This window comes from Macaca mulatta, chromosome 16, assembly GCF_049350105.2.
Source record: "Macaca mulatta isolate MMU2019108-1 chromosome 16, T2T-MMU8v2.0, whole genome shotgun sequence".
NCBI classification, from domain to species: Eukaryota; Metazoa; Chordata; class Mammalia; order Primates; family Cercopithecidae; genus Macaca; species Macaca mulatta.
In genome coordinates, this window is record NC_133421.1 from 86,245,933 (window position 1) to 86,257,606 (window position 11,674).

Sequence of the window (11,674 nt, forward strand, 5' to 3'; positions counted from 1 at the left end):
ACAAAGGGGTGGGACAGGCCCTTGGATAAGGAGTAAGCAGCCTCTTCCCCTCCAGACAAGAAAGAGGGAGACCACTATTACCCACTGGATATGACCAGGAAGTTTAGGGGACCTCCTGAAGGGAGGGGCTCTAGCCACCTGAAGAGAGGAAGTGGGGAACCACCCCCTGGGCCGGAAGCTGCTTCCAGCCTGGCTCCGGAGCTGCGGGTGGGTGAAGCGAGTCACCTGGCGTCCCTGGGAGTGGGCAGTCAGGACAGAAGGAGGGCGGTGGGAGGCTTGGGGCCACGTCTTCCCGGTTGAATCACAGGATGCCAGGGTGAGGGCTGGGGACGAGGAAACTGCTTCTCTCCCCAGCTTCCCTGCCATAGAAACTGAAACTCATTTTTCCTGCCTGTGGCCCTGCTGGGAACCAGGGCATTTTTAGAAAGCGGCAAAGAGGAAGCTGGGCCTCACCCAGTGTGCAATCCCCAGTAAAACCCGTAGTTCTGCTGACCCCGGGGTTTCTCCAGCCCCAGAGGCCCGGAAGGACAGCTCATGGGACAGCTGTCCTCACATCTCCCCATGCATCCCCAAGCTGGGCCTCACGTAGCCAGTGACGCCGCCCTGCACACTTCCTTGCCCTGGCAAGAGGTAGAAGGGGCAAGAGTAAAGGGCAGGAAAGTGGCAAGAAGGCTGGCTGGGGGCCTGGGGGCAGGATTTGGGGAGAGTCATGAGAGACAAAACAGGAGGGCAGGGCTGGCAGGAGCTGCGGCGTGAGCTCCACCGGCAGAGTTAGCAGAGGGGAGAGGGGGCTGGGGACTCTAAGGGTGGGACACCTAGCTGTCTGTCTCCAGGAGCCAAACAGGAGCTGCTCTCCCTCCTTCTCAGCACCACCTCCCCAGAGGCCAGAGCTGGTGGTAAGTGGGCGCAGACACGATCTCAACCCACTCCGCCGGTACATGCTTCAGCCCACAGCCGCTGATGGAGAGAAACAAAACGGCCTGTGGGTTCACACACCTCCCCAGACATCCCACTAACAGCGGGCCCTGGCCCAGAGAGCCGTTTCTTTCTCCTCCTCACCCCTCCAGGGCTTGCCCCAAACTCAGTTCAGAAGATCAAGAACCCCCAGGGGCAGGTTCAGGGGCTTGACCATCCCCTGACTTCTTTGGGCTTTTTCCCATCAGGCCCCAGGCTCTGGGCTCCCTTTAACCTGGTTAGAGTGGCTGGGGTGTCATAAGCCAACCACAGACACGGGAAGCGGGCGCTGCGCTCCAGGGAGCCACCAAGATCAGGGTATGAGGGTGTGAACCTGCGTGTGTGTGTTGCGGGGGGCTGGGGGGTGACATGTCATGTTCTTAGGGTGGTGCAGCCTCATGCCCCCTCTGCACCAACCATCTGGGTTTTCTCAGGACCCGTTGCCAGCAGGGATGGCAGAGATACAAACGCCCCTCCTCTGCTGGGGTTCCTGGTCCAGGAAGCAGGCTGAGCTGGGGGTGCCCGAGCCCTGCATCCCCAAAGCCCAAGGTGCAGCAGTTGCTGGCAAGATACAGGGGAGGGCATCAAAGGAGGTGGCAGTGCAGCCAGGCCTCTTGAGCTGGACACAGTGCCAGGCCCCACCCACCACAGTGCCCTCCCCTGGAAATTTCTGGATTTCAAAAGCTGCTGGTGGAGGCTGGGCACAGTGGCTCACGCCTGTAATCCCAGCACTTTGGGAGACTGAGGTGGGCGGATCACCCGAGGTCAGGAGTTCTAGACTAGCCTGGCCAACATGGTAAAACCCCATCTCTACTAAAAATACAAAAATTAGCCAAGCGTGGTGGCGGGTGCCTGTAATCCCAGCTACTCAGGAGGCTGAGGCAGGAGAATCACTTGAACCTGGGAGGCGGAGGTTGAAGTTAGCTGAGATCATGCCACTGCCCTCCAGCCTGGGCGACAGAGCAAGACTCCATCTCAAAACACACACAAACAAAACAAAACAAAACAAAGCTGTTGGCGGAGGCAGGCAAGTGGCAGCAGCTGGGCAGGGATACAGGTGCCTTCCACATCCCAGGGAAGATGCAGCCGCTCCCGAGCCTGGGGCTGGACTGCAGGCTTCGGGGCAATGAAGGGAAGGGGGCACGCGCAGCCGCCGGACCCCAGTTCTCCTGCTCCCTCAGCATCGTTGTAAAGGGGAGGAGTTAGAAGTGGCCCCTGGGGCCCAAAAGGCCCTGTCCATTTGGGGTCAGACACCAGGACACTGGAGGGTTTCCAGGGTGGGGTGTGCACCACACGGTGCCACAGCAACACAGGCACGGTGGGAACTGCCCTTTGCTGCAAACATTTATGAAAGTCCGCCTGTCTGCATCCCGGCAGCCGAGTTTTCATGGCCGTTGGAAGCAGCGGTGGTCCAGCACAAGCCCAGCGGTTGGGGCAGGATGGGATGCAGCCTGGGGTCTGCGTGAGAGGTCCGGTTCACTTCTGCTGGAGCTCCTTGACACTAAGGTGTGACCAGGCCATTTCCATTTGTGACTGCCCCATGTACACAGACAGGGCTCTGTCCTGCGCTTACAAAGTAGGAGCCTGCCCGATTTCCACCTGCCTCCAGATGGTGAAAATCTGGCCTGATAGCGGAAGACAGGGTCATAGCCCCATCTCTAACTGCTGTGTGATCTTGGGCAAGCCACTGAACATCTCTGAGCCTCAGTCTGTGTATGCATAGGATGCTAGTATCCTCCCAGGGTCTAAGATCTAGGTGACTACATCACCATGAATGCGGGCTTACCCCAGGAGCAGCTCAGCTGAGGTGCGAGGTCTCACTTACTGCACAGAGAGGTAAGCACCTTGCCCAGTGTCACCCAGCCAGAAATAGGCCTGGGCTGGCTGGGTGTGAGCATGCAGAGCCCAGGGAGCTGACGGCGGCCCTGGCCCGCACCTTGACACACTCAGAGCACTTCTGGAGACCCAGTTCTGCCCCTGGCTGCATGGAGTCCCTCAGCAGGGAGGAAAATGCCAGGCAGACACTTCTGAGCTTGTAAACAGTCATTAAGGAACCAATAAACCTAATTTCCCAGATTCTTGCCCTGGGGCTCCCTGCTTCCCAGGGAAGAGGCTGGCCCTAGTCCCAGTGGCTGCCAGGGTTTCAGGACACTTGGACCAGCCCACCAGGTTGCTCGTCCCAAGCAGGCCTGCAAAGCCAACCGCTCATGGCCCGCACCTTGCTTTGGGGCAGCGTGGGGCTCTCTTGCTGAGGAATGAGGAGGAACAAGGGGCCAGAGACAGGACTCAAACCTGCCTTGGCCACCTACCTGCTGGGAGACTTTGGGCAAGTGGGTGCTGCGGAGCCTGCCTCCTCTGCTGTGAGATGCGGTGACGCCCCACCATGGAGGGAGCCGGGGAAGATGACAGCAGATATGAATGGACGCTGCCTGGCACACACCCAACGCCCAGTTGGAAGCTTCTTTTATTCCTGGCTGAGCTCTGCCACCATCGCTCACTTAGTCTCTATCTGAGCCGTGAGCCCCACAGGGGACAGATCTCTATTCGACAGGTGGGGAAACTGAGGCTCAGAGAGATGAAGTCACCTATCCAAGGTCCCACAGTTAGGGAGTGGTGGGGCTACAACCCCAGCCAGGGCCCTGCGCTCTTAACCTCCACACTCTGCAGCCTCCTGCCACCCTGGAACTGGTGAGGGGCAGGGGAAAAAGAACGGGTGAGGACTCTGAGTGTTTGGGGTGCTGGAGTGAGTCCCGCGTGCAAAGGCCTTTAATTCATGAAGAAGGGACAGCACCTAAGTGCCTGGGTGGCACTGCTCGGCTTGCAAAAGACTTACAAACATGAGCTCATTTAGTTGAGGCTGAGGGTGACAGGCAGCTGTCATCATCCTCACGGGCGGGCAAGGTCAAAAGGGGCTTAGGCCAGGGTTCAAAGTCCTGTTTCCACTCCAAACAGCACATCCTCAATCCTCCTCTTCCAGATCGCTCTCTTTTTTTTTTTTTTTTTTTGAGACGGAGTCTCGCCCTGCCACCCAGGCTGGAGTGCAGTGGTGTGATCTTGGCTCACTGCAACTTCCGCCTTCTGAGTTCAAGCGATTCTCCTGCCTCAGCCTCCCGAGTAACTGGGACCACAGGTACTTGCCACCACACCCAGCTAATTTTTTGTATTTTTAGTAGAGACGGAGTTTCACCGTGTTAGCCAGGATGGTCCCCATCTCCTGACCTTGTGACCGCCCGCTTCAGCCTTCCAAAGTGCTGGGATTACAGGCATGAGCCACTGCACTCGGCCCCAGATCTTCTTATGGCTACATGGAGCTGACAACCTGGGGAGAGTTGGCGGAGATCAGGGCAGGAAGCCATCCCCGCACCACCTGCTAGCACAGGGTTGGGGGCCACACGGGGGAGGCAGAGGAGAAAACCAAGACTTGAGGTAGCTTTACCCTGCTCCCAGCCCCAGGAACCTACGCCAGGGAAAGAACAGCTGAGGGGCACCAGCTCCATGATCTGCTCCCCACCCCACCGTCAGTGACACACACACTGGCAGGCCAGGAAAACCCCCGGGCAGAGGTCAACAGTTCATGCCCAGATGGAAACCCACCCTCGTTTCCCTTGGTCACCAAGGCACTGAGGTCCCCCTACCCCAGACACACTCCTACGGAATAACAATAACAACAACAACAACAGTGCCACTGCTCCATATGCATGTTCCCGTCTAGTCCTTGACAGCCCATGAGGCAGGGCCTTGGCCATCTCCCAAGGCTGTGCTATGGACTGGCAGCCATGCCCCTACCTGAAGCCACCCTAACACCATTATCACAACGGCTCCCCTCACTGCTCCTGCCATGGCCGGGCACTGCACTGAAGGCTGTACACCTTCACCACGGGAATCCTCACCTCACGCAACCCTCCAGGTAGATTACTGTTAGTGACTCCACTGTGCAGCTGGGGAAACTGAGGCACAGACTAGTTAAGTGACCCCATCCTATTGAGCACACACATGGATGACCGTGCCCGGCAGCCCCTGTGCCTTGGCCCAGCTCCTGAAGTTTGGAATCCTCCTCCATCCTTTTCCACGGGTCACAAGGTTCCCCTCACACTCCAAACAGTGTCTCCGGCCCACCTCCCGCGCTGCCCACTGGGCTGAAACCACTTTCCTGGAGGAGCCGGGCATTGGGGCTGGAACTGCCTTCCAGTGGCTTTTGGACCACAAACAACTCCCAGCTGGGCGCTTGGATACATTTGCCGAAGGAGGGGCCGTGGACACGGTGGCGCTTTGTACTTCCCAGAAAATGTGTTTTTCTTTACACCCATCCAGGTCTCCTGGGAGGCAAAACGATGTTCCAGGCAGGCTTGGTTTCCCTGTGAAGCTACCCGTGCCCTGAGAGCTGTCCCTGACTAGCCACTATCACTGCCGAGGTCAGCCTGCACTTGGGCAGGCGCAGACGTCCCCGCCACTCCTCCCCCAGCCTGGCTCAGCTGGATAGGAAACCGGGAGCCACTTCCGACAGCCAGTGCAGCCGGTGCAGATGCGTGAGCTCACTCTGGAAACCCCCTGGGGCAGACAGGGCAGTGCCGAGGCCTGCTCCAGAGTGCGTGGCACAGAGATCTGAGGAGAGTGTGGAGGGGGAGAGGCAGCCAGGAGGGCACACGTCTTCCCTGTGCTGTGCCAGCGGCAGGCGGGGGCCAGGCCCAAAGGGAAGCACCAGGCGGCTGAGCCATGCCACTCGGACACTCACGGGTAGGTGTGCGCAGCTCCTTGACTTCTGCTGTCATCTGTCACCTTGTCTGGGGCAGAGTTTACACAGCAAGGAGGACAGAAACCTTGGTGGAGAGGCCACCACAGTATCCAGAGCTGAGGTCACAGCCAAAACAGCACCACTGACCCCAGAGCAGGACTCGGGTCCCAGGTGCGTCACCCAAAGCATTTGTAGTGTAATTTTTTCCTCCTCTTACAGGAACAAAAGTCCCCCTCCTGAGCTGGAGAGAGAGTGTCTGTGTGTGTGGGTGTTTCTGTGTGAGTCTGTGTGTGTTTCTGTGTGAGTCTGTGTGTGTTTCTGTGTGTATGTGTGTCTGTCTCTGTGTGTGTGTGTGTGTGTGTGTTTCTGTGTGTGTCTGTGTTTCTGTGTGTGTGTCTCTGTGTGTGTGTGTGTGTGTGTCTACACCAGATATAGACAGGTAGGAGTCACTGAGGGTTTGTTTGTGGGGCTCTTGGGCTGGGCCTGAGGGTGGGCAACTGGGTTCACACCTGAGCTCCACTGCTGACTTTCTGAACAACTTTGTCTAAGTCTGGGTGCTCAGCCCTGTCCCTCAAGAGGCTCACAGCAATGGAGGCCACTTTTGTTTTTTGTGCAAATGAAAAGGTGGGAGTTTCACTTCGGCCTTTTACAGTCGAGAGACCAAAAAAACAAAAATAAAAACAAAAACAAACAAACAAAACCCCACCAACACCAGCAAAAAGAAGCCAGGCTCGAAAACCTCCACCAGGGTTCCCAGGCAAGAAGGCCGAGTCCAGAAGTGAACAGATGGGTGTGATGGCTACTGCAAGAAAACGGGGAGGGAGGGCAGCGAAGTGGCTCTGGCTCCTGGGCACGAACGCGCTGCTTCATCCGATCCTCTCCCACCGTGCCAGCCACCCCTCCTTGTTGCCAGAAAACTGGAAGTACATTCCTCCAGCTCAACACAAACAACTCTGAGTCATCCCTACCGGGGGGCCGCCTGGCCTGTGCTTTGATGTCTCCCATCTCTCACCTCTGCTAACACCACAGGCAGGGTGCTCCCACCCCGCCAGCAGCTGGACCCACTCCAGGGCTCGTCCGCTAACCCAGGGTGCCCTCTTTATTGCAGGAGGAAAGCAGCCTGGGGAGCTTCCAGGAATTAGGAGCCCTGATACTCTTTGGATGTCACTTTCAAAAGGTGTACATCATTGGAGGAGTTAGGTGTGAGTTCAGAAGGGAAAATTCCAGCAGGTCACATGGTATCAGGCACCCATGCCAGCCTCAGCAATTCAGCTTTGGGAAAATCTATGGGAACAGAGTTCATCCTTTGCCCACCCTTCCAGCCCAGGGATATTTGAGCTCAAGGGCTGCCTCGGCCCAGCCTTCCTGGGAGACTGCCCTGGGGTTAAGCACTCCAGGCCTGGGCTGCGAAGGGGTCCCCTGTTCCCAACCTCTACCCCACAGCACCCAGACCAGCTTCCTGCAGGGCCAGTGGAGATCGGGAACAGTGGTGGCTCATGGCACCAAAGGAGGACTCTTGCAAGGGGAATAAGTGTCCTCACACTGCCTTACCCCTTATCTCATTCAGGTTTATTTCAAGTTCCTCTTCTAACCACTCGGGAAAACTGAGGTAGTTTCCCCAGTGAGGGAGCATCATTGAGAAGGAACCTGACCGACCAGGTGCTGCGCAGGGTTTGCCAGCCTCAGCGCAGCACAGCACAGCACAGCACTTTGGGCTGGATAATTCCTCATTGTGCGGACTGTCCTGTGCCCTGAAGATGTCTGGTGGCGTCCCTGGCCTCTACCCACTACCTGCCAGTAACAACACTCACTTCCCCTCCCAAGTGTGTGACACCCAAAATCACTCCAACATTGCCAAATATCCCATGGCAAGCAAAGTCGCCCCTGGTTGAGAACCACTGCTCTAAAACACGCCTCCCTTTCCACTCCACTCCCTGCCCTACAGACAGTGATGGTCAAATAAGACAGATGCTGGTCTCGTTATTTTACCAGCAAATGGCACACACTGGGGGCCTGATGCCAGCCGCCCAGGCAATAGAAGCCCCTCCCCATGTGGGGTCAGCTCCCCCCGCCTTCTGCTCCTCAGACACACCCGCTGCCACTCTCTCAGTAGCTCCAACCTTAGAGCCCCCTCCGTTAATCTTTCATGGAATGGGGCAGGACCAAAACCTAGGCTTCCTTTGCGCCCTGGCGTGGGAGTGGGGCGGGGTCTGTACCCTAGGGGACTCATCCGTCTCTAATCCAATGCCCTGGGGGAACATCCGAGGGGTCAAATAGGTAAAAGGCAAGCCCAAGCCAACCTTCCCCAGCCCCTCCATCCAGAAGTCAGGACTCCTGGGCCCAATTTCTGAGCTCCGGTCCAGCCCCGCTGTGTGAGTCCGGCTCCCTCATCCCCATCCCCGCACCTGTTTCCACCTTGGCCGGCTCAACCAACAAACTTCGGCCTCAAATTGCCCGGTGCTCTCCCGGGAGAAAACGGAGGGGAGAGAAGGGTCTGAACTGCAGGCACTTCTGGGACGCAGGCGGCACTGCCCTGCGCAGTTCCCTCTCTTCCTCCGGAGGTTTAAACCTCTGCCCAATCGTCTTGCCCCTACATCTGGCGCCCCGTTACCCAAGGACCCCTTAGGCGTCCTGTTCGAGCCGAGCCCTAGGGGCCAGCAGACCGGGTTCAGCGGCCCCGCCGGCGCCTTCCGAGCCAGCCCGGGCCTCCAGCCGAGCCCACGTGGGACCCAGGGGCTCCGCAGGGCGGGCACCGGGCACAGGGCACCCTCCCTGGCCGCGCACCACCGCTCCAGGGCAGGCTCGGGCACAACCTCGAGACCCTTCCAGCGCCTGTGGCTGGGCTGCCGTGAGACCTGCCCCGCTCGTCGCCCCGCGCTCACCTCCCTGCGGCCCCAAGTCCCCGGGACGCAGCTCCGTGCGGCGCCTGCGAGCGGCTGGGCGGTGGCTCCTCGGGGGCGGGGCAGCGGCGCTCCGCCTCTTCCCTACCTGCGCGCGGGCGGTCGGGGGGCGGGGCCGGGCTCCGGGGGGCGGGGCCGGGCTCCGGGGGGCGGGGCCGGGCTCCGGGGGGCGGGGCCGGGCTCCGGGGGGCGGGGCCTGCCGGACGCAGCCTTCGCTCTGTCTGCTTCCTGGGTTCCCGCCTCCGCCTTCCACCCAGCTGGGTCCCCGCCTGGGCAGAGCCTTGTTTTCGCCCGAGCTGGTCTCTTCAGGGCGCCGTCCTTTCTCTCTTAGCGTCCTCACTCCACCCCAGACCAAACACGTCATCTAGGTCTGGATTGCTGTCTTTAAGTCGCCCCTCCCCCTCAAGAAAAAGCACCCAATCTCCCATCCCCTTCCTCCAGCGCCCTCATCCTCAGGCCAGGTGGGCCTGTTCCCTTGACCTTTTTAGTCTCTAGTCACACTGTACCCGGGAAGCTGGGCCTGAACACCTCTCCCTCCTGGACCCCGAGGCCTCTCCCCTAGCTCTGCTGTGCCCTTGGGTTGGGAACAGGCTCTCCGTGGAGGTCCTATCTGCATTTGCCCTGTAGCTAAGGCCAACATTTTTGACTCCTGCCGCCCCCACCCCCGCAAACGCCCCGTAGAAGCATTGACAGAACCCACCCAGCTCTGGCCCTTCCAGCTGCCATGTGGGCCAGAGCCAGACTGGAGACTGGGGACGCTGGCGACACCTGGCCCCTTGACTTGGGTCTATCTGCCCAGGTGGTTCCTTCTCTCTTCCCTGGACTCCAAGGGCCTGACTCTTGGGACTAGACAAACAAAACCTTGGCCAGGGCAGCTAGGACCGAACTCCAAGGTCTGGATGCCCCGTTCTCAGCCCCATTGCTTATCATCTCGCCTGTCCCGCTCCAGGAGGCCAGGCCAGGAGAAGCAGAGTTTGAAGAGACTCAGCCTTGGAGGGGCGGGGGTGGGGGTGTCAGGGCCAAGGCAAAACCTCTGGACCGTAGAGAGCTCCTGAGCCACCCTGCCCCCCAACCCAAGGACTCTGGTGTTTACTGCTGACCCGGGTGGAGGTGGGGAGCACCTGGCTGCTGGGGATTATCCTGAGAGATGCATCTCTCCTGCCCAGCTTTGGGGCCACAAGGAGGGCACAGGCTGGAAGGAGGGGGAGTGGGCCAAAGCTGCGGGTTGCTCCTAATAACAAATGTAAGGGACCATTTATTGTGCGACCAGCATATTCCAGGCTTATGTGCAGACAGGAACAAAACCAGGGTCTGCCCACAAAGTGCCAGCATTCTACAGGGAGACGTTGGAACTCAATACTGTAACAGGAGGGGTGACAGCAGCTAGCCATTCCAAAGTGCTTTAGTCTATATAATCTGCGGTACTGGTCTTTGAAGTGGGCACCATTATGATCATCCCCATTTTAGGGATGAGAAAACTGAGGCAGAGGGCGATGTGAGGGGAGCAGCTGGGGTTTAAACTCAGTGACGATCTGACTTTAGACTAACAAACACGCTACAAACGCCTGAGCTGGGTCCTCTCTCCTGGAGCTCTACTGGAAGCTCTGTAGGAGTCCCCAGGAGGGGAGGGATTCATGGTGGTGTTTAAGCTAGTGTCAGGGATTTGTCCCATGCAAATATGGCATGCTGCCCGGCCACATAGGTGCAGGAATGCTGATCACAGCCTTGGCTGCAGCAACACGCACCTGTGAGGCTAGAGAGGGAAGAGTGTTCAATAGGCCAGGGGTATATTTGTGATAATGTGACACAGCTGTTAAAAGCAATGAGGCAGCTATCCATGTACTGATAAAGGAATTATCTCCAACTTATAGTAAGTTTAAAAAAGCAAGCTGCATGTTTAGTGTAATCCCATTTACCTAAATTTAAATAGAACAGACATATATATGTTGGTAGATCCACAAAAACTTTCTGGAAGGATATTTGTGGGGTAACCCTGCAGGGGTTAGGGGGAGAGAGGCACTTGCTTTTCATTTTGTATCATGTGCATATATTACTTATATAACTTAAAGAGAAACACTGTCTAAACTCTTCGTTTTTTTTGTTTTGAGACGGGGTTTTGGTGTCACCCAGGCTGGAGTATAGTATACTCACGGCTTACTGCAGCCTCGACCTCTGGGGCTCAAGTGATCCTCCCACTTCAGCCTCCTGAGTAGCTGGGACTATAGGTGCACGCCATCCTTCCTGGCTAATTTTTTTTTTTTTTTTTTTTGTAGAGATGGGGGGCGGGTGATGGTGGCGGAGTTTCACTACGTTGCTCAGGCTGGCCTCAAACTCCTGTATTCAAGTGATCCTGCTTTGGCCTCCCAAAGTGTTGGGGGAATACACTTTGCATATTTTACTTTTATAACTTAAAGAAAAACACTGTCGGCCAGGCTCAGTGGCTCATGCCTGTAATCCCAGAACTTTAAGAGACCAAGGCAAGGCAGATCACCTGAGGTCGGGAGTTCGAGACCAGCCTGACCAACAAGGAGAAACCCCGTCTCTACTAAAAATACAAAATTAGCCAGGCGTGGTGCACATGCCTGTAATCCCAGTTACTTGGGAGGCTGAGGCAGGAGAATCGCTTGAACCCGAGAGACAGAGGTTGCAGTGAGCTGAGATCGCACCACTGCACTCCAGCCTGGGCAACAAGAGGGAAACTCTGTCTCAAAAAAAAAAAAAAAAGCAAAGAAAAAGAAAAAGGAAAGAAGTGAAAAACACTGTCGGCCGGCCGCGGTGGCTCACGCCTGTAATCCCAGCACTTTGGGAGGCTGAGACGGGCGGATCACGAGGTCAGGAGATCGAGACCATCCTGGCTAACACGGTGAAACCCTGTCTCTATTAAAATACAAAAAAAAAAAATTAGCCGGGCGTGGTGGCGGGCGCCTGTAGTTCCAGCTACTCGGGAGGCTGAGGCAGGAGAATGGCGTGAACCCAGGAGGTGGAGCTTGCAGTGAGCCGAGATCGTGCCACTGCACTCCAGCCTGGGTGACAGAGCGAGACTCCGTCTCAAAAAAAAAAAAAAAAAAAAAAGTAAAACACTGTCTAA

At 57.3% G+C, this 11,674-nt stretch overlaps 1 protein-coding gene across 20 annotated transcripts in view; it reads right to left on the reverse strand.

The window, feature by feature from the left end:
* RHBDF2 (rhomboid 5 homolog 2) overlaps positions 1-8,639 on the reverse strand; it is a 30,032-nt gene extending 21,393 nt beyond the window's left edge. For 9 of the 20 annotated variants that reach the window (XM_077972952.1, XM_077972964.1, XM_077972960.1 and 6 more), the window contains exon 1: positions 8,569-8,639. The gene's annotated coding sequence lies outside the window, so the exon portion shown is untranslated. Of the gene's footprint in view, positions 1-138; positions 384-4,173; positions 4,277-8,091 lie in introns of those variants that run through there. The other 11 variants (XM_077972953.1, XM_028836838.2, XM_077972948.1 and 8 more) reach the window with 8 other exon arrangements.
* Positions 8,640-11,674: the final 3,035 nt, after the last annotated feature.